General features: G+C 43.9%; 1 protein-coding gene across 2 annotated transcripts in view; it reads right to left on the bottom strand.

Annotated features, from left to right (window-relative positions):
• sipa1l3 (signal-induced proliferation-associated 1 like 3) overlaps nt 1–25,501 on the bottom strand; it is a 63,535-nt gene extending 38,034 nt beyond the window's left edge. For both annotated transcript variants that reach the window (XM_069668214.1, XM_069668216.1), the window contains exon 1: nt 25,390–25,501. The gene's annotated coding sequence lies outside the window, so the exon portion shown is untranslated. The remainder of the gene's footprint in view (nt 1–25,389) is intronic.
• Nucleotides 25,502–27,850: the final 2,349 nt, after the last annotated feature.

Raw genomic sequence — 27,850 nt, 5'->3', positions numbered from 1 at the left:
TAAATATTGTGTCTATTATTGCATATCATGTACATATTCTGCTGTAGCCTGGAGAATATAATGTGTTCCCATGCTGCATTAGAGGGAGGAAACCCCCTGCAGAGAGGGGTGGGCAGCCCCATTCACACTCTAACACTAGGAGGTGGGGACTGCCACACTTTCATCCCTTTCACATTTCCCGTTCTTCTGCACGCCCCTCTGTTCTCCCCTCTTGATTCTTGCCACCTCATCCTATTCGCATTGAAATGAAACAACGGGGCTGTTCTTCTGCGAGCGGCACAAGTGAATGACACGTGGCTCTGGAGCTTCATTAGGATGTAGGACGGGATGGTGGGGGAGTGTCGCATGAGGGAACACAACTGGAAAGGCAGAATGAAGCCATACAGCGTGTTCTGTTTACACTAGGAGGTGGGAGCTGCACGATGCGTTGCTGATCAATTAATGAAGATTTATATATTCCATTGTTCCAGTATGAATATGCAGAGTAGGAGGACACAGTCTGCATTATCTGATCCAGCAGTAAATTATGATTCTCTTGCAACAAGTCAACAAACACCATGTTTATGCCATCCGTCAAAAGTGTTCTCAGCTGTTATTATCTCCTCAGAGAGCATTTCTGGAATCCTCAACTGTGCGTAGGTGTTTGTTCTAAACCATTATTTACCAAGGGTTATTTTTTAATTATCACTTGCAAAGAATCTGATAATTGCACACAAACAAAAACAATTCACTAACTCACTTGTTAGAGTGTTTGAAAGGAGTGACTGAAGCTCACTGGCTGGATGCGGGCTTTAAACTCTGGGCAACATAAGAGGAAAATACAGTGATGAAGTCATATGCAATACACAGAGCCCCTTTCACCAAAACCACTTGGAAATGCTGCTGTAGCTGTTTGATCGCTATGCTGGTGCTGGTTGCCATAGGAACGAGAAGGTGCACCGGCAAAAAAAAAAAAAAAAAGACGTATGATGTAGGCGGCGGGCCGCAGGCAATCAGGACACACAACCTGAGAGCGGAGCGGTAAATAATAAGAGATGAACACAGTGATCCACATAACACCGCCATCAGCTGGTCAGAGTGCAGCGTGTGTGTGTGTGTGTGTGTGTGTGTGTGTGTGTGCGTGTGCTGTCACTGCAGCACACTGCAGCAAAACTCACACACACGACAACTTTGCTCTTTTTTTTCTTCTTTAATTTTACTTCTCTGCGTCTTAAAGCGTTCACCCAGCTGTCCTCAGATCTGGTCATTCTCCCTCTGTGGTTTAATCAGTCTGTCCACGTCCCCTCGCTCGCCCTCTCTCTCTCTCTCTCTCTGTGTGTGCAAAGGACCCACGACAGAGCGCCATGCGAGCATCAAAGCATGTTAGAACGGCCTCTAAACTCCTCCAACACATGAAAAAAGCTCAGGGCAGTAAAAAGTGCACTCATCAGCAGACTCCCAGCATCTGTTTCTTGTTGTTGTTTCCGTAGCATAATCCAGTCGAGCAAATTCCTCACGTTTTCTGTACATGGTTGTCTTATCTCACCATCTATGGTGAATTAAGCGGCCATATGCCGAGCTCCAGAGCCAGCTGCAGGGACAGGCTTTTCAATTACATCTGCAGAGCTTGAACCTGGTGACAAGGTAAGCAAGGGGGATTAGCAGAAGTTTAAATAGGGTAAACCTTACTGTATGAATAGTCAACCACAAAGCACCCTCTGCCCTTGCTATGTAAGGACTTCACAAGAATCCAAGAAAGGCGCTTAACTCATGACGTGTAGTTTTGCATTTCCTGGACATACATTAGCATTATAATAAGGCAAAACATGCACTGTAATATAATCTCTACCGATCTCATAAAAATGACTTCTTAGAGAATCCAGGTCTGCAGGTTTACATTAACACAGGTGATTTATCCCTACACAACACACAGCCTTCCCCCTGGCTTATCGAGGCACATCCCCTGGCGTCAGGTGGCTGTCAGAGCCTCGATTACAATCTAGATTTTTGTCAGCTAGCTAGCTACCTGTCGGGCTGCAGACAGGCCAGGCCTGTTTTATATCTGTCTGACAAACTGGCAGACACATTCCTGTGCAGTGACGTGCAGGTCAGACACAAGGCCACACGACACCTTTCTGTTGAAATGAACACACCGGCTTCACGGTGATTGTTTGATCCACTCTCAGGCCACGGGGCAAATTCCTGACAAGACTCGGAGAGACTCGACACCTACACACCATGTTTGCATACCTTTGTGTTTAATGTTGAAAGAGATAACAGTGTGTTCCATCTTTACAGTGTTTAAAGCACCGACCTACAGCTTAAAAACTATACAAGCACAACATAAGTAAAGGCTATAATAAAGGAGGATACTTGGCAGAAAGACAATAAGGAAGCTACAAGACCTCAGCTCCTGCTCTTAGCCTCAGCCTCTCTCCCCATGGGCGTGTGCGGTGAGACTGGGTGCGTTTGTGTGTGTGCGTGCAGCAGCAGTAGCGGCGGGTCCTCGGGGTGACTTGCGCCGTCACAGCTGTTGCAGCTCCCACAGAGATGTCTCAGGGGAGGGCAGCGGGCTACTGCTGCTCCACGCAGATTAACCCGAGGGGCGTGCACATGGACGGTCGGGTGAAACACTCTCGCTCACACGCACATTTTCACACTGAGAGAAGAAGGCCGGAGTGTTTACTGTTTACTTTTATTATGTAAAATATTATGTAGCTTTTTAAGAGACAGCTGTCCATCACGCCTGCCACTGCACTGTATCAGTGACACATCCTTTTATAATTGGGAATCATGTTTGTTTCAAATTTGCCCACCTGTCGAGAAGCTGACAGCTCTGACTGCAGATCGTGAGAGCAGCTCAACTTCAGTAAATACATCTGTCCCATTCAATCTGTCTAACACAATAGTGATTAGCTGCTGGTGTTTCCCCCTGGTACTTAACAAGTGCAGCAGGAGCAGCCAGATAACAGCAGATTAGCAGTTTGTGCTCCTGTTCCAAAGGCTCTCGCCGCTAGGAGAACTGGTCAGCAGAGAGGAGAACTATCTCAACCATTTATTAAGCTGTAAAGCTGTAGGATGATTGCCTCTTGAGGTCAGCTGCACTACGTCCAACAAATCAGCCAGATGATTTTGATTAAGGGGTTAGTAATCATTGGTCCGCAATCACATACTCACATAATTCCCATAAATACGCACAAAAATACAAAAAGAGGGTGATCAGAGCAGCAGATGCTCGGCCAGCTGTTGTCCGTGTTTTCTTTGACTTGAGGTTTCCAGCAAGATTGTGTTTCTGTGAGTTTAGATTGCACCGTGCATATCTGGAGGTGGGTTCAGAAACACTTTGACTTTTGCTACCAATCAGAACTCATGAGTGGTACAAAGGAATAAAAGCTGTGACTGTAGCCCTTTTTACACAGCGTTGCGGCGTTGTGGAAGCATAACATGCACGAAACAAACGTGCGTGCTTCAAATACAAACGCATGGTGCTGTTCTGCCCTGCCGGCTCCGCTGTTTACACAGACGCTGTTTTGCCACTGTTACTACCTCAGATGCCGGCTCAGAGGAGCGACTTTGCCCCACCTTTTTGCCTCTGTGCGTTCTACATAGAAGACAGAATGTAAGAGAGGCGTAATAATCCCGCCATGAACTGGCAGCGTAAATTCACTGAGTTACGCAGGTGCTGGAAGGAGAATTCAATCTTTGGACATTCGGGCTAGCTGTGTCCTCCCGCTTGAACTGTTTATGCTAAGCTAAGCTAAACAAATCAAGCTAATAGACTGCTGCTGAAGCTTTGTATTGACACTACAGAGACATATCTGAGGTATTAATCTTCTCATGTAATGTTTTGCTAGAAAGCAATATAGCCCATTTTACAAAATGCTCCTTTAAGCAGAACAAGCCTGGCATCTGAAATCTGCTCTCATGTATTGTCTTGTTTACTTATTCTGCAAATGTAAGGCTGTTTATAATATAGGCAAAGCTCTTCTACAGCTGCAAATTAAACTTCACTTAAGCTAAGATTAAAATATAAAAGAGGATAATGCTGAAAATGTGTTGGTAACACTGTGAGATATCCTAGCATATATTCTCAGGTACTTATAAAAGCCGACGCAGCATCAGGTCTGCGTCGACATAAAAGTGCGCGAGTCTGTGGTTATTTCAAGGCTCTTCCTGTAACCGAATCAGAGCAGTGACAGACTAATGAGGCTAAATGATGATGAGGCTTCAGGAAGTGAAGGCCTCCAGCCGGGAGGAGAGAAGATGTGTCAAACAGCTGGGAGGGAGTCGGGGCTTTTCTCCGGAAGCTTTACTTTTATAGAAACTCTATATCTGGCAGAGGAGAGCTGCTCTCCTCGTCTACAACATCCAGCTACGGTTAGAGCTGTGCAATAGAGAACCTCTCAGAGTGAAGTAGTGATTATCATCCGATGTATAATTGATCTTCAAAAGGAAATGTGCTACTTTAAAGGTGGGTCGGATGTCAGGGTTAACGGCTCGGTCTCAGGCCCTTGAAGTACACTCCTCATTCTTGCTACCCTGCAGCTCTCCATTAAAGATATATATACTGTGCTGCTGCAGTGTACTGACGTAAACAGATGTGGGCTCTCATTCAGCAGCCCCCCTGCTTAGACCAGCGGCCAAGCTACAGACTTACAAGTCCATCCCACCACTTCCAGTGACCGGATCAGAGAGGTTCAAGCACGGGGTAAGCCTCAATCAAAAAATTCCTAAAGCGCATTCCTCCATGCACCTCACTAAAAACAGATTATTTAATCAGAGCATGCACAGAAATGAGCCAGAAATGGGATTTAAGGCTAAGACCAGAATCTGGACTCATTCAAGACATGCTGGAGACAGAAACAAAAACAAGACACTGTAACATGACTGACTTTAGGCAGACAAAACAGTCATGAGATCAGACTGCAAACTGATTCAATGATTGATGAAAACTACAGGTGCTCTGATGGCCCGGAGTCAAGAGTCTCTCTATGAATAATAACCTCAACAGTATCCATTCACCTACCTTGGTTGCATGTCCTTCCCTTACTTTCTCTCCCCTCGTTTCCTGTCACTTCTCTTCTGTCAACTCACTAAAATATCCCTTAAAAACATCATAATGTCATACATTTAGTGGGTCCAAATTCTCTAATGCGCAGATTTGCAATTTTACTGAATATCTTTGGGTTTTGGACTTTGCTGGTTGTATAAATGGAACACTATGAAGATGATGCAGACTAGGGGTGGGAATGGCAGGGTAACTCACGATACGATAAGCGATACATGGTCCCCGATAAGGATAATATCACGATACAGTTATTCTGCGATAACTGATATATCGCAAGATAGTCATATAATAATACATCACTTTATGTGATTAACTTCTTCAATTTTTTTCCATTCATGTTAACCTTGTTCACATCATAACTGCCACCGCGAAGAGTCATTAAGTAGTGACACGGTGAGTCAACATTGCAGGGAAATCTGTTTAGAGCGCCCAATATCTGTCAATTAAATATCGATTTTGGCACCAGCCTAACAGTGATTGTATTGCACGATCAGGACGACGATATATTGCCAAATCAAGTTTCTTGAAGCGCTTAAAATGACTGCCTTTTTAAAAGATACAAGGAGTTTTCAACAAGCTTTCATTGCAGACAATAAATGTACTACAGCAGACACAACCATAACAAATACTGCTGCAAACCTTGACCTTTAGATAGTCTCCTCGTCTAAAAAAAAAAGAAAAAGATAACAGCAGAATTTTCCCCAATTATGGTCAAAAAAGACAAGATTTTAATATCCCTGAAATGAGGGCACGGCGGCGTCCAGCTAAGGGCTAACGCCTTTTATTAACCATAAAGGAGATGAATGTAAACTGAGTGACATCTCCATCAGTTGTGCTTTTACATGGCTGATTAATGAGAAGTGACACTGCTGTCCTCTTTTCTGCAGCCTCCTCTGCATGACGCATCCACAATAGCAGAAGCGCACAGGGTCAAAGGGCGTGCGTGTGTCTGTGTACGAGTGTGTATTGGGGTTACAGTGTAGTCAAACAAAGAGGGCCTGTGACACAAACCCAGCCTCTCTGGGCCTCTCCCTGTTTGATTCCCCCCCCTTGAATGGTGCCATTGAAAGAAGAGGCAGTTAGGACCGTATTGTATGAAGGAATAAATGAGCTCTCAGACTGTTGCAGATCATTTTCCCCTCAGACACTGTCCCTACAGAGCGAGTGACTCACACAGATTTAGGTTAAGAGTTTGTTTTTGGCTTAAAAAAAATCACTACACTGACTGATAGATGCCTTTTTCTTTGATTTGGGGGCTTTGAAAAGTACGTCTGCAGCTGCCCCCGCCCTGCATTCGTGTAGCTGTATGGCCTAGATAAACTCAGCTGGCGGAAATAGAGTGTGGCAGGGCTGAGCGATAACGGTCAGAGATAGAGATAATAGTGCCCGCCGGTTCTTCTGATGGACTCCTTTGGGGTTTCTTTCTATACAAACAGAATGTACTGTAACTGGATTTGCACCACAGTCAGCGGTTAGGCCGAGAGGAAGTGTGGGAAAGGATTGGCATATTGTTGGTGTAATTCTATAGGGTCAATTTAATCTCAGAGCAAGTAAAAGGGATTAACCGCTGGTGAATTTGGAGATTATTCAGTGCAGTTTCTCCTCCATGAAATGAGACGCACTCACTTTTAATTTGCCTTTTAGCGAACAATACCTGACACTGACAGCTTGAGCTTTTTAAATTGGCCTGGAATAATGACTTTGTTACAGGCTTGAAATCCATCAAGTACTCTCAGGTTCAAAGTTCAGCTGCAAGTTCAACTCCATTCCAGCAATGACATAGTAAAAGGTATGTCGGTGTCACAGAGTTCACGAGCAGCAAAGTTAATCAGCCTGAAAAAAGATGAACCCAGTGCCTCTGCGTAAAGCCGGAGATATACTCGCTTTTAACTACGCATTTGCGTGTGCTCTCTAGAATACCTACATGTATGTTTTCTCTCCGCATGATTGATGTATCATTGTAAACACCTTTCTTTACAGGTGGGGCTTAACATTTTAAGACTTTCATTTCAGGGATTTTTAAGGCTAAATGTACAAAAAAAAGTTGGATTTAGTGAATTTAAATAAAGATTTTTGATGTTGACAATCCTGTGATACACAATATACTGTAATCAAAAAGCAATAGTATTATAACCATGGTAATAAAGGACAGGTTCAGACAAATTTGAGTCTTTCCTAACACAATACTCGCAGATCTTACGGATGTTGAAAGAGTGATTACCTGCTCTAATCATTCCTCCTGTTCGTACTGGCCATGAACCGTAAATAACAACCATACTGCAAAAAGCACAGGGATCAAAATCCTCTGTTTGCGCAGTAATTCCTTCTTATGTTCACCCAAAGCTAATATGAGGCTTGAGCCGTCTGAACCTGTCCTATAAAACAGTGTGTGGCCTTTTTTTACACATGTGTATGTGAGTACATGTGCCATCATGTAAATGTCAAACTGTGGCAGAAAGCAGAACAGTTTGAAGTTCGAATGTTTGCAGAAAAAGGAAGAAAACACTTTGAATCAACAGAACTCTTCTGAAGGTGGAAATAATGAGCGTAAAGAACAGCTGACATGTTGGTTACAGACTCAGGTCGGGGCAGGGAGTCTCAGTCAGTCTCTGCTGTAATGTGAGGAAAGGCTGACTTTACTTTCTGCTCTTGAAAAATCAACTCATTTAAACGGAACTCCACTGTCCTTACCTAACCTCTTTTCTAAATTCAGGCCAATGTCACCACCTCACACCACATGACCCTGTCCCGAGGTGATCCTGACCGAGAACCCTTCAGTCCACCGCAGGGGGCTCGGGACTGAGGCAGCAGAAGCGGGCTAAGAGCTGCTGGAGGAAATTAAAAACACAGCTACCACTCCCCTGTTCCTCCCTTTCCCTCTCTCTCTCCTCTCGAGCGACGCCAAACGCTAGTACCTCCTGCTAAAGTCTGTGTACTTAAGTTTCAAACCTCCTTTAATATTTATTGCTGCAGTCTAAAATTATGAGAGGGAAAAAGCTGTGTGTGTGGCCTTTCGGTGTCCTGCTGATAAGGAATCCACTGAATAGAACTGCTCAGTTCAGAGTTAAAAGATTACAAAACAGTTTTTCCAAAAACACAGAGTCACTCCCTTTACTGTAGACTCTGCTTCTGCGGTCAGGTTGGTGAGAAATGTCTCGGATAAGATTTCAGCAGACTGAACATGGAAAGTACAAGAGGAGGGAATGCATGGGGGAACCCCAAAATATGATCCTGTATTTTTTAACAGCCACTCAGTCAAACTTTGAACGGCTGACTGAAATTTCTCAGCCTGAAATCTGGCAAGCTGGGTGCCTTACAACTCCTGAGTCTCTGCTCAGCACAAAAGATGAAAAAAAACAATGAATTATCTAGCCACTGCTGGATAGACTAAACGCAGACATTAGTGAATGATGTATCCATCAAACTTTTTTTCAGATTGATCAAAAAAAAAAGTAGATTCACAGTTTCTTATTTCTGTATGTGGAGTTATAAGAACTCAGGTTACATTCTCTAACCTTTGGCACTATTTTCTGTACAAAAACATCAACGGAAACAAGGCCACACTTATCTAAACAAATCTGACATGTGGGTGGTGAATCAGAGAGCCTGAATCAGGCTACAACTCAACTGAGACAAGTAAAATGCTTGTTTGGTCCCTCCAGATTAGAGATAGACCGATATGGTTTTTTCAGGGCCGATACCAATACCGATTATTAGTAGTCAAGGAGGCCGATAACCGATATTTGAAGCCGATATTCATTTGCAGTAAAAGTGAAAATATTGGCGTCAAAATTTTTAATAATGCAAACTCCAACACTTAACTTTGTTTAAATGCCTTTAAGCATATGCATCCGAGCCAAAATAACCCAGTTTTAAATTGATCTCTTATCGGCCGACAGATTAAAAAAAAAAAAGGCAGATGCCGATATGCGTCAAAATGCTGAATATCAGCGCCAATAATCGAGATTCCAGATTGCCATCACTTCCTCTCATAACTTTTATACTACTGAAATTAATTGTCCTTTGTTTTTCTGTTGCTCTTTAGTGGACAGAACATCAACTGGAGGGGCTGCAAGCTGAGCTCCCGCTAACAAGGATAGCTCAGTGTTAATGGTCCACAAGTTGGCAATGGTTTAATGTCCAATGTTCAGGAGTGTCGTGCTGTTACATCAATCGATAAAGAGTAGAAACTGACCAAAGTTTATCATCGTTACAGGCGTACATTTCATCGCAATATAAAGTCGAGATGGTTTTATCACACAGCCCTAGTTAATATCCAAGCTGCACGTGATCAGTGTCACATCCCAGAGGAACACCTCTTTGGCAAACGTTGTCACTCTCAGTCTGACAAGTTATATTCCGGATGCATTTAATTTCAGCTGTCAATTTGATGCGTTTGGGGACTCTAGTTGCCAACAACTTTGTGTCACATGAGGCTGTTGTACTACAGTATGAAACCAGACATACAGTATGTTTCTGCATAGGAGGCTCTGTTAAACTGTTCAAATCTGTGGAGACACGAAATTGAGTCAGCAAGGAGTGTGATTGCCCCCTTCCCGTTGTACTCTTCATTGAAGCTGAATATTGGTCTAAAAAAGATATGTTATAAGGTTTATTTTCCCCTCTTGGCAGTGACTCATGAGAGAATAACCTGTCCTAACCTCTACAGATTTTACAAAGGTGATCTTCCTGCTTTGTTCTTTCTCCAAAGATAGAAAAAAACAAGCTGTTTTGTCTGTGTCTCCATGTCTGTCACTCTTGCGGAACCGTTTCAAGTAAACACGTTCAAACAGCCCAAACCCACAACCCCCAAACAAAGCCGCCGGTTGCTGGAACTCCTGGCAAAACAGGAAATACAACTTCATCCTAGCAGCGAGCGCGGCTCTGAGCAAAGCAGGCATTCGAGTTTCAGTGCGCCGTGACTCACCGCACACCTCCACGAACAAGGAGTAACAATGTGTTTCCTTGGCAGGCGCACCGGCTGCACGTTGGCTTACATGCACACACAATAACCTCCTGACTTAATACAAACAGAAACTGTGGGAGAGCGTTGCTTTTGTAAATGTCAGCTGATCTTTTCCCAGGAAGGGAGCTGATAAAACCTTCTGCTAGGTTCAAAATGGCATATTGGAAATTAGAAAGAGGATAAACAAAACCAAAAATCAGCAAGAAGAAAACTCTTGTAGGACTACGACTTCCTGTTTGCTCCCACACTGTATGGAAATGTTAAGTGACTGGGGTGTTGCGGCCCCCTTCAAAGCCTCATCAGTGGAAGGTCTGGTTAATGCCACATGTGTTGCAAAATCACACACACATTTATCCTCACACCTTTGGGCTCATTAGTATCTTTGTATCTCGATCCTGGTTTCCTCTCTGTCTTCTCCTGCCTTTTTCCCCTCACATTTCCTTTGTGTCGGCTTTGGCAGCTCTTCCCACCTGTGTGCCGCTGCTCATTTATCTCTCTTACTCTGCCAGATGGACAGCAGAGGGAGAGGGAGTGGGTGACAAAACAGCAGAGCGTCCAGTTCTCGCTGGGTGGCCTGTGTCCGAGCTGTTTGCCGATGGTGTGTCGCAACAGCAGCTCACAATGCAAACCCCGAGCAGCCATAATGCTGTACATTTGAGCGTCTAATGAAGCCTCGGCTGCAGCCACCCACCAGCCACTTAGTGCTGTGGTTTTGCTCCGGTGCTTTTTATAAACACGGACCTGGAGAACATGGGGAACAGGTGTCACGCATACTCCGTGGCAGCTAGAGGAGGTTAGAACACAGGAGCTGAGGCCTCTGAGAGAAACTCTGCACCTCTGTTTTAAGACATTTGCCAGAGCGTTTTCCGTTTGTTCTCCCGCCAGGGGCAAAGCACTCACTGAGGCAAATATTGACTGAGGGCAGGCTCGGGCGCTGCCTCTGTGCTGCACCAAATCACCTTGGTCTTAAGCTCAGACGGTGCAGTACTCATCCAAAGCCACACCACCCACTTCAGTCTGTTACTCACTGTGGAAAAATTATAAAGACGAGTTCCACATTTCTTTTGGAAAAAGGCTTATTGTCATCACATATTGGGATGGTCAGAGCTGTGATTCAAACAGCGACACGTTCAAACAAGTCATTCTGATAAGCTGAATCCAACTGACTCATACAGGATACAAGAGGATCTGGGACTTTTGACTTGTTGGATGCATGCTTTCCCAACGTTTAACCTTCTTCTTCTGTTATAAATGGATTGACTGATGCTGACTAATGTGGTGCTACCAACTTTCTGCAGACGTGTTTAAAGGGTTTCTTTCAGGGTGGGAAAGTTGAATTTTTTGGAAATTATTGTAATTTAAATTCTTTCTATGAGCAACATAATATCACTCGTGTATGTTGATTCCATATAAAGTGAAAGCAGCAGAAAGTTTAACTTAATAAAAGCAATTAAAGGCTTTATAAGGGGTTTATGTGCAGGACTATCGCTGGAGTCTTACCTCATGATAAAGGTTGCCTGTTAAGTGGCTGGTTTTTGTACAGAACATATAATATAAATATAAAATGTGTTGTGTGTGTCAGCTGTTCCCCCCCAAAAAAGTGAACTATTCCTTTAAAGATTGATCATTTATAAAGGGTAGCAGTAACATCATCCATTCCTGTCCACATTGGGGTGTCAGCAAGCAAAACTATATTTTCCAATGAGGAGCTGTGACGCATCATCTATCATCCAGGGGCATCTATTAGTTCTATGTACGGAGAAGTCGCCCTGATGTCACTTGGAGCCCAGATGGTTAAGAGTCTGTCTGCAGGCCGCCTCTCTCCACGACACGGGCCTGCACTGAGCCATCTGTTTAACCAACCAGACTGTGCCAGGCCGGGCCGGGCCAGGCCAGGCCAGGCCAGGCAAGGCCAGGCCAGGCAAGGCCTCACAGCCTCAGAGCAGGCCTGCTTCTTCAATATGCAGACGTTTGTTTGCATATAATTTGCATTCACTATTTCGAACTTCCTTCCTTGGGTAAACAACTGTATGAACTGACACTACACTTCACTATTGTCTAGTGAAGTCAATTTAATGAGATGAGCCGGCAAATAAAGTTCTGTTTGCCTGCGCACGCTCCGCATTTTTTTTTTTTAATCGAAACTCAAGTCATAAATTCTTACCTTGAAAACCAGATATGGCAGTTGTCTGAAAGTGTAGTTGCGCAACAACACAGAGCACCAGCACTAATTTTCAGTGGAGAGTCTTGGGAGGACAAAGATCTTTTATGAGATGGTAATGAGTCTTCATGCCTGCCTGAGCTCATCAGAGCCCTTACGCAGCGTTGGACTACATACCGCTGTACTGTAGGCTGCTTTTAAAGTAGAGGTCTGGCGTGGCTAAGCAGCTTAGACTTTGCCAAAACTTGCCTACAAAAACAGCACAACAGTCATTGTGTCTCATCATGGTGCTTTTTCTCCTTCTTCAGCATCTATTTGATATTCTGAATAAAAAGCCCAATTTGTTCACCGTCCCCACTCAGCTCCACACCGAGTCCTCAGACAGCTCTCCCTTTCAGTGCTGGAATCAGCCTTTGTTAATTATAAATCTCGCCCTGTCCTCCTCTCCTAACAGGGTAAGGAAGCACCCAGAGCAAATGCATAAAATGAGGAGGGATGTTAAAAGAGGTAGAGGGAGAAGGAAGTGAGACCGAGGAGGTCAGATGACGGATATGTGGAGGGACACTGACAGGAGTTTGTTTTGGGGAAAGAGGGATAAAATAAGGACTGGGGAGCGACTGAGGAAGCGTGGCTGACCCCAATTCAGCCATGACTCCACCATGCTAGAAGGAAGGGGGGGTGGGGGCAGACGTAAACCTGCAGTGACAGGGCTGCTGCTGCTCCAACCACCCTACCACTGAATCAGCCTTCACTTGTTCCTGCTCCTCCTCCTCCTCTGCTCTTCACTTGCACAAAAGGAAACTTACAAACAAACAGGTCTTAAACTGGAGAATGGTCTGCAACACTAAAAGCTTTGTGCGCAATTTGGCTTCATTAATTGCGGTCTGCATTTCTCGGTGCAACCCGTCCATGCATGCGAAAAGAGGGGAGAGAGAAGCCTGCACATAAAGAATGCAAGGAACGTGGCGTTTTATTAAGAGAGGGAGCCCGGCATAGTTTGGGGGAAGCAGGCATGTGATGTTGGCGGTATGCTGGGAGAGGATGGGCTCTAAACTGGACTGTAGTCGGACCCCCGGGGCAGACGCCAGCCCAGCACAAACCAGTCTGGAGGGGGGTAAATAAACATGCCTGGCCGGCTGGCTGTGAGGGCTGCAAGGGCCGACAGAGGGGCTCACTTCAAACCACAGCGCAGCTTTTTCAGTGGTGTGTTTATGGCCAGGAAACTGCCCAACAACTCTCACACACACACACACACAGCTTCAAACTCATATGCATCCACTTGTGAAACACATAAAAACATCATGCTGGTTCAGATAATAAAAGTTCTCGCAGATAATATTTCTTTGCAGCGAGACAAGAGAACAGCCGCAAGCAACAAACTATCAGCTCACTCTGGGAAGAGGATTAAAAGCACTAAGCTCACCGTTTTGGCAGGAGACCCCGAGATGGTGTGCTAAGTGGGTTAAAGCTCACCCCAAGTCTCATAATCGCTCCGGACTCCCCCTCCTCCTTCTCCTCCTCCTCCTCACTGCGTCTGCCAACTCCAGCCGAGGGGAGAAATTTCAAGTCCCACAGAAGACTTTGAGATCTGAGATAGGGGGAGTCAGAATAAATCGAAAAGTCGTGCACCAAAAGTTGAAGTTCATCTGGACACAGACTTGCATCAGAATCACGATGAGGATATCGGGGGGGGGGGGGGGGGGGGGGGGTGTCTTTCTTTTTACAAGGGTCTGCTGCTCTTCCTCTCACACCTACTGTACTGTGTGATCTAGCCTTCCTGACTCCCCTCCCCTTCCCCCATTCTCTTTGTGAGGACAAATTCTTACCATGCGGAGAGATAAAACTTTACATCTGTGTGACTCTTTTTTTACTGATGTGTGTTACACAATATTAACAACAATTTAAGGCACACACACAAACACAAAAACCCCTTCTTCTCACAGAGCGTCACTAGCCCGACACTGTGGTAACACGAGGCTATGGTGAAACCGTAGCGCTGTAGCTCGGCGGGCCCTGGCTCCACTGTATCACAGTCCCAGGCCCCAGAGAGACCAGGCACTGTTTGCCTGCGGGACTTTGACTAGTTAGAGCAAACAGAGTACAGTAGGTCCATTGAGACCCGAGCTGAAACACAGAGCTGCAGAAAGCACTGTACAAACTGACTTGGTGAGACAAACTGAAAAGAGAATGCAGGCTGAAAGCCAGGGTGTTAAAACAGAGCAAACAGCAACAGAAGTACACCTCAAAGGTAGCTGCATAGTGCATTTGGTGTCCCTCCCAACCCGTCTCCACTGACAGCGCTAGTTAGCAAAGTAACTGAAGACCTAATCTTCAACAATACTAATAAAACATTGCGGCGTTTGTGTCTTAGATTCCCAGAAAACTGATCCTTCTACAGTAAAAGGATCAAACACCACCCACTTGAATTCTTATTGGACATCTAATACATGTTAGAATCCCTCTGGCAGCCATGCATCTCCACTTTTGAGACGTGCAAATGTTCCCGGGCTTGTTTTGCAAAAAGAAAATCCCTAAAATGCCTCATGTAAATGCTTCACACGCCAACACACACACACAGAGTTTTCTGCAGAATTAGAGGCAGGTGGTGAGCGCAGGTGAACACAGTCTATTCAGAAGATAACATAAAGAGGGGTTTTGTTTCCAAAGAAAAAGGATTAGAGGGGGAAAGGTGTGGCTCCGCTAAACTCACATTCTGTGTGTGTGTGCGTGTGTGTTCCTCGCTAGCCTGTATGAACATCCTATTATGAAAAGTAAAATGGAGATACAGGCTCTCCCGTCAGACTCCAGAGGTGAGGATGACTTACTTTAAAACCTACATCATTCTTAGCCAGCATGTGGTCGTAAAGCTGACATACTGGTGATAAAATATGTTCGCTTGTAGGTTTCAGGCTGGGTTATCAATCACACACAAGAGATGAGGGTGAGTTTTACACTCTGATATAGCTCTCAGCCCCTCAAAACTATCTCAGGCATCTGGACCGACAGCGGCATCTCTGAGGTGGAATTTGCGCAGTAATAACAGCCGAGTGGAAGGTGTGTCTGCTCCAACCAGCCTCAAATGAAACTCCAGCAGAGGGACTGTAGCGCCGGATCACCATCACCACTTTGTTCCTCAAACTTGGAGCGAGAACTGCTCGGAGGCCCGCTCGGCTGTCACTCCGCTCATTGTTCGCTCTGCGATCCGCGGCCATCAACCGTCTCGGCCCCGAACTCGCGCAAGGCGCTGTCACAACAAGCTATATCCCTCCAGAAGTCGCCTCTCTTTCTCTCCGTGTTTGGTTTGAAGCGTGGCGTGACTCCAGGGTGTGGTTCTACAGCCGTGCATGCATGTGCAACCCACACTGAGCTGCACATGTGCTCGCAAAAAACAAAAAAAAGCAAACACTGGCCGAGTTGTTTTCCAGGCGCAGACAACTGTGGTGTTGAGTGAAAACATTTTGAGTAATGACAAAAAAGTTTAGAGAGAAAAGAGAGGAAGGATGGAGAGAGAGGAAGAGGAGAGATTAAAGTAAAAGCACATTTTAAAAGGACAAACGCACATGTATTCTCTTCTTTCCCTTAGAGTTAGATCAATACTGTGACTATTAACTTTCCAGATTGAGCAATGGATTAGCTTAGTTTAGCATAAAGACTGGATGGGAAACGGGAAAACAGCTAGCCTGTATCAAGTAAATCCCACACCTGGACGTGTAAGTAACTTATTTAAGTGCTGTTGATGGATTTTCATGGTTAGCTCTTTCCCCCTGCTACAGTCTTGATGCTATGCTAAGCTACCCACCTGCTAGCTCCTGGCTGATATGTAACAGAAAGAAATGAGAGAGGTATCAATCTTCTTATCTAACTCTCGGGAGGACAGCAAAAAAAAGAGCATTTCTCAAAATGTTGACCTTCTACTTAAAAAATTGTGAAGGAGGGGGGGAGAAAAAACCTACAGCCTAGAGGCTCCCTCCTGGGCTGCCAACATTCCTGTCAAATTCAGACGTGGGAACCACTGGAAAAACACAGCCTCTGCAGACAACTGTGCATATGTGTGTGTGTAAGGGGGGTGTGTGTGTGCAGTAGTTGCATGGCAGAAATGTGCTTAATGGACGCAGCCATGTGTGTGCTGAGGTGTTTGGGCTGAGAGCAGTGACAAGAGTTCACGAGGAGAGAGAGAGGTTGTCTAAGTGCATGTGAGAGGTGGAGAGGACAGAGAGAGAGGGAGGGAGGTGTTTGAGCGCCTTTGGGCAACAAAGTGGGTCAAGCGGGGTGGGGTGAGCACAGTGACCTTCAGTAAACACACGCACACATGCGAGCCGAGCATACACCTGTTTGCCGCAGCACAGAGACAAACTGTCCACTGACGACTTCTTCTAATTCGTGATGCATCTCTTAATCGAACTCATCACAGCCGGAGGAGATCCGCTCCACAGACAAACTCTCTCTGGAGACAACCGCAGATTCACACACAAAACGCCCTCGCTGCTTCTCTGAGGCTCTCACCTCTCTCTAGGGGGGGATTGTATCGCATTCGCACTCCTTTTCCGCTGCGTGTAGCTGTCCTTTGATTATCATTTCTCAGGTACAGCCTCACCTGACACACTGAACCAGACAGTTATCTAATCAGCTTTCGGCCGCAGAGGTCGTGGGGAAAAGAGAGAAAGAAAAGAGAGGCCTAATCGAGGAGGTGAAAGAAGAGAAGGCTGCACATGAGCCGGCTTTCTTCTTCCAACAGGCCTCCCTTTTAGCCTCTCCCTCCGTCTGTCCTGTCCTGTCCTCCCATCCCTCCTCCCCTGTCGAGCCGTTTCTCTCCCCTCTGAGTTTTTAGCTCATCCGTCTCCTCCTCTCCCACGATGATAACAGGCTCGACTGTTGTGTGCAGAAACACCCAGACTTCTGTCACTTCCTTCTCCCCTCCACCGCTCCCCTGACTACTCCTGTGGGACGGCTAACAAGGCTGTCACTGCCGCACACTCTCACACAGACGCACTCAAATGTATCAAGGTCCACGGCTGGGTCGAATAATTACATTAATGACTGAAGTTTTTAAGTGAAATAAAAGAGCAGAATTAAGTGTCGCGGTGCATTAGCTGAAAGTAACCAGGCAGCAGCTATGTGTGTGCGGAGCGGAAAAACACTTCAAACTGAAGAGTAAAAACAGCCAGAGAGACACTTCTAATGCAAGTGTTTCAAAGGGTGTCATCAGCAGAGTTAATTACAATACTACAAATTTAATCAAGCACTTAAATAAACAGCACTGGGAGGCATTTAAGTTCTCACACGCAGGAGCCCAGGGAGCGTCTTTGGTGGGACTCAGCAAAAAAAGGAGATATATGTGTGTTGTGCTGGATGAGCAGAAGCTTTATTTAGAGGGAAACAGCAGCAGGAGCATCACTATAGTGTCCCTCTCAACACTACCTCTCAGACAGTAGCATTGTATAACAGTGCATAATGTATGACAGGAATCTGGATTGTATAAAAGAGAGGATCAAAGCCTTATCTGAAGCAACACACCCCTAGCCTTGAGTATTATTTGTGGGAAAACCTGCTAAGAGAGGGAATGATGTTTATTATCTTATGACAACTGAACACTGACAAGGAAGCACTAATCACCGACACTAAAATCATCGTCACAGAGTACACACACCCACTCACTTACCCAAAACTTAACAGCTGTATACTATGTTTCTCAGCAATCCCCTCATGTCCCGCTCATAAAGCACATATTGTGTGCCCGGCCTCAGTGACAGCATAAACACATTAGCATACCTCTCCGCACAGATTAGCCCAAATAAACTGGAATGAAAATAGCCTTTAAAATAGCCTCCGTTTGGTATCAAATCTGATCTGGAAATTAGGAAGGAAAAAAATGCCCATTTTGATACAGTACCATGAAAACTGGGCCAAGAGGCATTCATGGAATGACCACATGCTATATTCAATTAGCATTAAAACAAAGGCTCCACAGTCAGCCCTCATAGCCACAGATCTGAGCTGTGAAGAGGAAGTGGGCGGGAGGGACCATATGTATGCATGCCTCTCTGAACGGCTGCATGTATGTATGTATGTCTCCCTCCAAACAGGGACAGACTTTTGATGTTGTTTCATAACAAATCTTACAGAAAGAGGAAGAAAAACATCTTTAAAACTCACTTGTTCCTACCAAGACTCATTGGCACACACATACAGGATGTAGTGCGTGTTTATCTGTCTGTGTTTATAAAAGACAAGTAGGTCACTAAAAGTGAAACATCCTGAGTGACAAAGGAAGGGGGAAACATGCAAATCTATCCACGTTTCCTGATGGTGTTTGGCGTTACGCCCTTTTCTCCAACCCTTTTTTCCCAGCAGCGCTTGAAGGCAGCTGCTTTTCTCTATCGACGAAGATGAGCCAACACTGAACCCTTCCCAACAATGCATGGGCAAAGAAAAGTCCAGGATATCAGCTGTATCCAAATTGTGTTAACGTGTTTCCGAGCTTGGAAGGGATTCTTGACTAGTGTGCTGTGAACTGGTCATTCCTCTACGTGACTGATCTCTGTAGTATGAGGCCACTTCTGTCTGATTCATTGCAACACTCATCTCCACCACACACTCGTATCCTCCTCAGTGCGTACTCACTTCCTGTGCGACTGCTTGACCTCCGTCGGGCAGCACGGAGAGCCAGAAGGAGCGGGCTGGCGAGCGCCTCCAAATAAAACACAGATGGAATTTCGCATGAGGTGTCTGGGGGGCTACAGAGATGCTTTCATGACTCTACAGAAAGAAACAAAAATGTGGTCATAAACGCATCCCTGACAATGAAGAATTGACTCATTGTTCAGACGTAGTGGGCTGAATCTTTACAGCCTCTTGTTGATTCAGTGATTCAGGCCATTGACTAATATGGAGGGGGTTTAAACTTCCTCATTTAAGTGACCGATTCCTAACATCCTGTGTATTTATCCTTACACGAATACTTAACGATCACATGATAGGAGCCTTGAAATTGCTATAAAGCGTCTTTGCTGGCTGCGTTTACAATCTGCTATAGGTCTTGTTACAGTCCAGTGATGAGAAGGTTTGGTGTTTTTCTATGTTTAATATCTGTTTGAGGTTTGGACTGTTGATTTGACTAAAAACATCTATGAGTAGACGTCAACTTGGGCTCTGTGACGGGCAAAAACAGGAAATCCCTCGAGAGGCAGAAACCAGAGGATTTTTTCATGGTTTTGCTTGGGAAAAAAGGAGATAATTTCAGTAAAGACTCAGACTGTAATGGACCGCAAGTGAGTTCATGACATGATGGGTGTGTGATGTTCAAGCTCATGTGTTTGTGGGGTGCACAAGGTTAATTTACTCCTCCTCAGTCCATAAAAACAGATGCACTCGGGATCAGCTGTTTCTCTTTCCCTTCATGCCGGATTTCCTTTTTCCAGAGCATTTCTGCTATGTTGGCGTATGACAGGCCTCTTTGTTCACACACATACACAGACACGCACACACACACACCACCTGTCCACTGTGTGTGAAGCTTCGGCAAGGGACAGATTTGAAGCAGGTGTAGCAACACTCTCTTCAGGCAGCGGACAAACTGAACTCCCAAGACATTTCAAGCAAGATGTTAGAAGAATAAAGGAAATGAAGACGTTACAGAGTGAACGGTGGCTGCTGCCCCTCTCAGCTGAATGACAATTCACATTAATGGACGTCTATCTGAAGGCTTTGGAAGTCTCTAGAACAAAGCCTGCTCCCCAGAGATCTAATTCATGATGTGTGCTTCTTCTATCAGCTACAGTCCCTTACAGCACAGCACTGAAACACCATTTAACATCATCAGTCCCCTTTTGAAAGAGGCGTACAGGCCTGCGAGAACATTATAAAAGAGGGGAGAGGAACAGATAAGAGCTCTTAATGTTATGGAAATGAGCACACTCAGTGCTGCTCAGGGACTGAGCAGGCCTGCAGCCAGCTTTCGCAGCGACTCCTCTTCTTCGTGGCCCTGGATTCAGCGAGGATTGAGAAATAACCCAAACAGTCAGGTCTGGCTTTCCTGTGAAAATTCTCTCTTTCAATAAACACAAATCCAAGTATTTAAGCTAAGTACAGGCTTTCTGTTAAGTGGACGTCCATTTGTCTGTCTGCAGAGTGGCCTCCACTTTAACCTGCTAAATGGACAGCCATGGTAGGCCTGCATAAATCACTCTTTATGTACAGCACTTTGTCAGGCTGTCTAAATGTTTTGTACTAAATGTATACACATCCTTTAACCCCGTCTAAAGCTTAGTGTTAAGTCCAATAGCCCTGTTTAAGTGTGTTGTGGTTGGATGAGGAGGCATTCCCTCTCTTTCTCTCTCCCTCTGCTACCAGCGCTGACCAGGGGGAGGACGCAGGCCGACCTGTGGCAAGAAAAGGCCTCCTCAACATCTGTGTTTATCCTCGAGCTCAAACCAACAGGCTATATTTACCTCAGTCAAACATACCCAGCACACAGAGGAACGATGTAGCCGCGGACGTAGCTTATGTAGACGTACTAAAAATGCAAAAGACCCTAACCTCTGTAGAAGGCAGAGAACAGCACACTGGCAGCACATCAGCTGTGATTCTCTGATTCATCCTGTTCCCTGTGATGAAGATTGGTAAACAACACCTAGAGGGAAATTGACCTCTGAGGGAGTGAGGAGGAGAGGAAGAAAAAAAAGAGGAAGAAGCAGCCTTGATAGATCAACTGCCTACCTCGCAAATGTTTTATAGCTGCACAGTAGGCCGTAAAGCAGAGACTCATTTCGGGAAACATGGTGCGCTCTTCTCTTTCTGTAAATCTCTGACCTCTTGACACTGCCATGCAGGATGACTTATGGATACGACCCTCAGGGGAGGCGAATACATCAAAGAGATTGGGGTCGGGAGGGAGGGGACGGCTTGCATTACTGTTGGTGGTCTAATGCCATTTCATCCTAAACTGTGCACCTGCACTCTGACTAATACACATGAATTACGCAGGTCTCCTGAATTCGCATTCAACCTCTGTTTGACCCATTTAGACGACTGTCAGACGTTCATCTTTTTAATGGAGGCCAACAACTTCTGCAAACTGTCTCCATTACTGCCGGTGATTTTATTTAAACACATACAACAGTAACTTGCTGTATACAAAGATGCTGAGGAAATGTTCCAGTCTTTTATCCAGCATCCTTATAGTGAAGTATGAAATGATGTATAAATATAAATATACCAGCAGTAATCACAACAGTTATTTTTCAGTGTTATGAAGTTGTTTAGCCCTTTTATGCACCAGTTAAACACTCAGCTGTGTACGGAGGTCTTTCACAGTTCACACAAACTTCAGACTACCACTGTGGTGCCGTACACATACACAGCTAACCACAGAATTACATTGGACTACACTTTATTACATAATTATCAATTGAAATGTCATTTTCTGTTTCTCTCCACATCTACGCTGGATCTCGCCCACACACGCTCCGCTCTGGTTTCTGGGCTGCTGCGTGTCTGTGTCTTTCAGAGGATAAAATGTTGCTTAATTTTTCCCCTGAGATTTTATATTTCACTGCTCTGAGACTGTATATAAATCAGAGATTTTTTAATCGATTTTATGTTATCTTCCTTTTTGCTCTGTTTATAAATGTTGTTCTATTTCCTTTACTTTACATAAAGCTATTTAAATTGCCTTTAAATTTGAAAGATACAGACAAATATTCTTGCTTTGCCTTGTTGCAGCTATAAAGAAGATCAGGTCACATATGGTGGTATAGGGCTTACATAAATTGTAAGCCTAATCTGAAAGCAGTTTTTCAATGCAGTCAATTAATGTACTGTGTTTAATACTAGTTGGGAGGAGGCTGTGATGCCAGGTGTGATGACGTGTGGTGACCCTTTCAGATTAACTGCCGACATGGGTTGAACCTGCGTCACACTGTTGATTTAAAAGGAGTATAAACCCACAGCGTGAGGCGGCAATAAACCGAGAGAGAGATATAGCTCAATGAGAAATGAATGTCAGGCTCAGCTGACAGGCTATCACACAAAGGCTGGGATCCATAAGCTCAAGTTTAAGACTATGCAGCATGTTGAAGCCCTTTTAAAACACACATGTATGCACTCACACGCAGCCGTCACCGTGCACCTTGACATAGACCAGACGGCACAAGGTAGCCCAAGGCGTCTTTCTCCCTCTATGTGACCTGTCAGGGTACACCTGGTGACTGTGATGAATGTTGTTTGAGATGCTTGTGAGTGTTCTTCTGCACACTGAGAACTCACAGTTGTTCATTTCTTTTAACCTTTATTTAACTCAGATGCCACCAAGGAATTAATAAAAAGCCTGGCAAGAGGCGTTTCATTCTGAAATTACAAACAGCATGAGGGCTGCCAAGGTGTCGCGGTTGGGAAACAGGAACTAAAACCAGAGATGGAGCCAAAACAAAGTCCTTGCTGCTTTTAAAAAACATCACAAAAGACGCACTTGGAACCATGTACAGATGACCGGGCCTGCATGCCTGTGTGTGTCAGTTCTTTAAAATCCTTGTGAAGAACAAGAAAGAGGGAAAAATCACACAACAGATGAGTCACCTCTGCCAAGATAACACATGGTGATTCAACGTAATGTTTACAGGCGAAATAACTCAGGTGGCCGATATTCAGCAAAGTCTTTGAAGACAGGATCCTTTGTTCCTGCAGCTGTTTGCTATGAAACACCACGATAAGAAGCACAAAATCTGAGATGGTCATCAAGATCACAGACGTAAGTATCCATTATCCGGTGCCCAATGTAGCCCAATACAAGATGATTGCCGTAGGTGCTTTACAGTCATGTGAAGCAGGTCCAACATTAGGAAATGAGCATGGATAATGTCATACAGTGGTTACATTTCCAAAACAAACTGGGTTATCATACAGATATTATAGAGTTGGCAGGAGTTTCCAAAATTGTGTAGCAAAACATAATCTGGACGATACTCATTTTTTGTCTAGTTTCAGAGCCAAGACCAAAACCAACAGTGAGAGATCAGATTTTAGAGCTAGTGTTAGATTTTGTCCTTTTGCTCTCCGCAGCAACAATTTAGGACTAGGAGAGTGATTTTATATTAATGAAGTAATATTTAATATTGTATTAGAGAAATGTCTTGCATTGACATTGAATTAATTATGTGATACAAAGTGAGATAGACCGATATGGTTTTTTCAGGGCCGATACCGATTATTAGTAGTCAAGGAGGCCGATAACCGATATTTGGAGCCGATATTCATTGCAGTAAAAGTGAAAATACTGGCGTCAAAATTTTGAATAATACAACTCCTGATTGGCTGTTACCCGTGCCATGGCTCTGCGTGTAACCAATCAGTGCTGTGGGTGGGACAATGCTGGAGACAGAGTAGTGACTGCAGACAGAGAGGCGCGGCTGCATCAGAGCCAAAAAAACCCCAGTTTTAAATTGATCTCTTATTGGCCGTCGGATTAAAAAATAAAAACAAAATGTAAAAAAAAAAATGCCGAATATCGGCGCTGATAATCGGTCTATCCCTACAAAGTGTAGAACGTGGCGAACAATTTGGCTGATAAAGAGCTAGAGTCTACTACTGTCTGCAGGTTTGCTTTATCTCCTCTAAGTCACACACTCCTGTTGTTTTCAATATATCCAACACAAACAGCTTGCAGGGACATGCTGCTGCTGTCACTCATGAAATAAGTCATGCTTGAAATACAAGTTTTTTTTTATGTCAACCATCAATTAAAGGAATTTGTTGCTTTGACAGAGCGATAGAGGGTTACAAAAGAAGACAGGAGGGGAGCATTTAGAGTGAGTGTGCCTGAGGTTGATTTTTTTATATGAATCGTTTGTCTTGAAAAGATGGGATTTTCTTAAGGGAAACTTTAAACAAAGACTATTGTATAATTGACTTCTGCAATCTGGTGCGCAGACTTTGATCAAAAGAAACTGGATTTACATTATGGAGAATCATGTCTGTATTATTTGGCATGCACTTCACAGTTCAAAACTGTGTTGACTGCTTTCAAATCTCATTTCCTCTAAAAAAATAGGGATGAAATACAGGATTTCCTTACTGTACTGCAAAGTGCTGTACTCAACACTTGTGCTGCTACATGCGGGTAAAGCAGTGGGATAACCAGGGCTGGACACTTACACATCATTCTTAGAATTATCCCGGTGATAATTATTCCATTAGTTCCAGACGGAAGGAAACGAGAGTAAATGATGCCCAGAATATGTGCAGTGCTGCACGCTCTGCTGCTCTAGCAAGACAGATCCATCATCCTGATCCTCGACGTGTCATTTCCTGAGGGCTGGGGGATACAGCAGCAACACGGGGGATCTCTATGAAAGGAAGACGACACGCCGAGGCATCATCACCTCCCCATTCAATAAACACACTCGAATGCACATACACACACGCGTATACATGTCTACTAACGTTACGCACTCGCAAATCCAGTGCAAACGTCTGTTGACAGCTGAACAGAGTGTGCACGTCCAACCACGTAGGAGCAAATCTCATTTTGAGACCACAATTACACATGTTGCACGATTTAATCACAGAAAAGGGTGTCATTTCCAACTACTGCAACACTCGCATTAGAAAATAACAAAATACGTGTGTTACCAGACAGCAACAACAAATGCCATGCAGCTCATTCTTAAACAAATCTCTAGCCAAGGCAACTTCCGATTTGCAGCAAAACTACTCGAAATTCAAAGCTCGTACGGGCTAACTAGATGGCTAGCACTCTTCCCAAACAAAGCTCCCATTGTCTGGAACTTGTAGTCTTACCGTTTTCTCTTGGCCCTCACAACTGCGATTAACACAGGTACGAAAAACTACAAATCCGAAGTCTGCCAAGCAGTGAGAGCATGCGCACTGGTACGTTAATGATCAGGAAGGTTGTAGAATAATTAGTAGTTAATACATTTTTGCGGGTAGCGGCATATTTGAGGCTAATTAAATACCCTGTTGAATGGCCGGTGGTCGAAGTGAAGCACTGAGCCGGTTTGAATGGTTTTAGGCAGAACTCAGACTAACGGCTGAGCCGTAGTAAAGAGCCTGCTCCCTGCATTGACTGAAGTTGGTCGGCTCGGCTGGCTCTCGGTGTTTGCAGTGCTCGCTAACGTTTAGTTCACTCGTCACTTTTTTAGCGCTTTTCAATCCCCCACACTATTCAACTAAAACTGTTCAGAGAAAACAAAAAGAGCTTACCTTTCTTAACGCTGCTCCGGTGTTTCCGCTCGGCTCCTAATCCGTTAAAATAAATTTCCAGACATTTTGGGAACACTCGTTGGCCGACGGTCGAATGCCTGTTCAAGGAGCGAGACGTTGCCAACCGAAACCACGGCGAAGCTGCGCCCGCACACTCACTGCGCATGCGCAGCTGGGGTTGGTGCAACCTACTGATAGTAACACACAGGGGGCGGCAGACTACTACTGCTGGGACTGTGGACCCACACACAAAGTTTTAATGACCATCTGCTAAATGTGAGTTTACTATGAATATTTAAGGCACTGGAAACTACAATATAGAAGAAGCTGCAATAGAAACAACACTAGAAAGGCGCTCCATGTATATATAATGCTGCATGATCAAGTTTTCATTATGCACCGCACACTAATTAGCCAATAGCACAACCTTGTGGTTGCTGAACATGATCAATCCTTTGACATGTTTGATGGTATTTCACTGATTAATAAGATATATTAAAACACTGTTGAGTAAAAAACGTTTACTCCATTGTAATATATCACAATACAGCCTTACACTAACAGAATATTGAGTACGCTTGACCCAGTATCAATGGGGTAATAAACCACCTAACAGAAGGGTACAGAAGGGTTGTTTTGGTTGTAATCCAGCAGTAATGTAAAAGCATCACCAACACTTGGTCAAAACATCCCAGTGGTAATGGGTGAACTACTAGAACCTAGTACTGCATGCATGCTATTTTGACCCGCCTTTGGTCATTAAAAATAACTTAAAAATCAGAAGCAAAGTAACTACAGTTAGTTGAAAGGTTACTTAAAGACAAGACATTGTAAAAGTAAACTCTATTAATCAATACAAATTGATTAATATAGCGGCAAAAAAAAAAAAAAAGGTAATCAAATGATACCTTAAGGAGCAGCTCAAGGCATTTGAAATATTGCATTTTTATATTATTGACAGAGACCCAACAAGTCCACCATGGGAAAGCAAATGGCGAATGAAAAATGTTCTATTCACAGGCAGAAACCTCAAGCAGGTACGTTTGATTCCACTACAGTCCTATCTTTTTATAAAGATTGTTGTTAAAGACACACCCAGACACGAATGAGCTGCTCTCTAAGTCTAAGATGTGTGTCAGATGTGACTCAAATGATATCCCTATTTTCAGTTGTTAAAAAAAAATATATATCTTGCACTTAAGTAAACTGTAAAATTACAACAGTCCTGCACTGAAATGCTACCTAAGTAAGAGCATGAACATGTAAGCAACAAAATTCACTCAAAGCATCAAAATTTAGAAACACTGTTATGTTACCGTATCATACACTTTATTAATTGATCATCACATTAATGTCATGGAGGTGGAGCTAATTGTAACTGTACCACACCTAACAATTAACTTTAATGTTGATAACACTTTTTTTTCAATTTAATTTTAGATTACTTTGGAAAATGTTTATTTGCAAATACAAGATGTCATATGAATGTAGTGCAGTAAAATGTAATATTCCCCACTGAAATATAGTGGAGGATAAGTATAAAGTAGCTAAAAACAGAAATACTCAACCAAAGTACAAGTTTGGCCAAATTATACTAAGGTAAATTACTTTTCAGCACTGCCAATTTCTGTAAACGACTGAACCACCACCAAATACGTGGTGTTTCAGTCATCAGACACCAGGGGTCAGTATTGCTTAAAAATTGATGGGGGTGAATAACGCTACTGTACTATATTATTTGAATAACCTATTGATTGATTTTATTCTGACATGCCAGTCAATTATGACACATTGTCATATATTCAGACAGAACAACAGTAAATGTTATATTTTAAAGTAAAAACCCAACATTATCTTGCTAAATGTAAAGAAGTCATGTCATGATTTTTTTTTGTCAGGAAATCGAATCTTTTAAGAAAATGATCACATTATCTTCCCTCGCTTTATGGTCCATTTGTATAAAACCCTTAGGGATCTTTTTTTAAGGTATGTGCTAACTTTCATCCTTAAAGCTGTATACCTTTACTGTTACTTTAATTATTTAATTAAAGAAGAATATTAGATTCACTGTTATCCAAATACATGACCGTTAAACTGTCAAAATGTCCTTGAGCTACATACGCAGTCCCTATTAAAGACATGGCTGTTGTTCCCTTACTGACCTTTGACCCCTGAACGTGTTAGGAAGAAACAAGAGGCTAAATTTCTATGTATTACATCATTGCAATGAAGGTATTGCCAATTGTGGTCTTGATTCAGCAGGATAAGGCACTTTAGGGTGGGATATATTAGTTAGCGCTTCTATGACGCTAATCCTTTTCTTTATGATGGTAATATTGCTAATTATTTACTTGTATGAGCAGCCAGAATGATGTAGGTCAGCAGGCGATCCCATAGTAACTACACTACCCAGAATGCAACCGCGCCCCCTCAGCCTCGTTCCAACAGACTGTGGTGTCCT

Source organism: Semicossyphus pulcher, unplaced genomic scaffold (genome assembly GCF_022749685.1).
Source record: "Semicossyphus pulcher isolate SPU_LCO1_2020_fin unplaced genomic scaffold, fSemPul1.0.p SCAF_19, whole genome shotgun sequence".
Lineage (NCBI taxonomy): Eukaryota > Metazoa > Chordata > Actinopteri > Labriformes > Labridae > Semicossyphus > Semicossyphus pulcher.
Note: the sequence above shows the minus strand (reverse complement) of the source record. Positions and strands in the feature narration are given on the sequence as shown.